This window comes from Limulus polyphemus, unplaced genomic scaffold (assembly GCF_000517525.1).
Source record: "Limulus polyphemus unplaced genomic scaffold, Limulus_polyphemus-2.1.2 Scaffold625, whole genome shotgun sequence".
Lineage (NCBI taxonomy): Eukaryota > Metazoa > Arthropoda > Merostomata > Xiphosura > Limulidae > Limulus > Limulus polyphemus.
Genome location: NW_013666235.1, coordinates 98,591 through 99,752, shown reverse-complemented (window position 1 = coordinate 99,752; position 1,162 = coordinate 98,591). Strand labels below are relative to the sequence as shown.

General features: G+C 30.5%; 1 protein-coding gene across 1 annotated transcript in view; it reads right to left on the bottom strand.

Annotated features, from left to right (window-relative positions):
- LOC106459544 overlaps positions 1 to 1,162 on the bottom strand; it is a 20,555-nt gene that overhangs the window by 2,869 nt on the left and 16,524 nt on the right. The gene's annotated exons all lie outside the window — the stretch shown is intronic.

The following is a 1,162-nucleotide window of genomic DNA, read 5'->3' as shown; positions in this document are numbered from 1 at the left end:
TGAAACATAGAATTGATATTACCACATAACAGTCTCAAGTATAATTAAGATATCATAAAACTTTGAAACATAGAATCGATATTACCACATAACAGTCTCAAGTATAATTAACATAACACATAAAACTTTCAAATTTAGAACTGATACCCCACGCCATTTCTAAACGTAGAAACAACATACGCAATACATTTTGAAATAAAAACTGCATATCTTATAAAATTTTTGAACATACAATCAAAAAGAGCTCATAACCCATTCAAGCATGAAAACAATATACTTCAAAACTTTTTTAAACGTAAAAACGAGACATATCACAATACTTTTAAACACGTTCAACAATATATCATAATTCTTTTAAACACGTTCAACAATATATCACAATACTTTTAAACACGTTCAACAATATATCACAATACTTTTAAACACGTTCAACAATATATCATAATTCTTTAAACACGTTCAACAATATATCACAATACTTTTAAACACGTTCAACAATATATCACAATACTTTTAAACACGTTCAACAATATATCATAATACTTTCGAACACATGATTGAACAAACAAAAACAACATATCACACAACCTTTTTCAGACATAGAAAATAGATAAATCATAACATTTTGAAATATGCAATCAACATATTCCATGACACTTTGAAATACGCAATCGATATACTCCATGACAATTTGAAATACGCAATCAATATATTCCATGACACTTTGAAATACTCAATCAATATATTCCATGACACTTTGAAATACACAATCAATATATTCCATGACACTTTGAAATACGCAATCAATATATTCCATGACACTTTGAAATACACAATCAACATATTCCATGACACTTTGAAATACACAATCAATATATTCCATGACACTTTGAAATACACAATCAATATATTCCATGACACTTTGAAATACACAATCAATATATTCCATGCCACTTTGAAATACGCAATCAATATATTCCATGACACTTTGAAATACACAATCAACATATTCCATGGTACTTTCACAGATACCACCTACCCATTTCATAACAACCCTGGCCAGGTGGTTAGGGCACTCGACTCGAAATCTGAGGGTCGCGGGTTCGAATCCCCGTCCCACCAAACATGCTCACCCTTTCAGCCTTGGGGCGTTATAATGTGA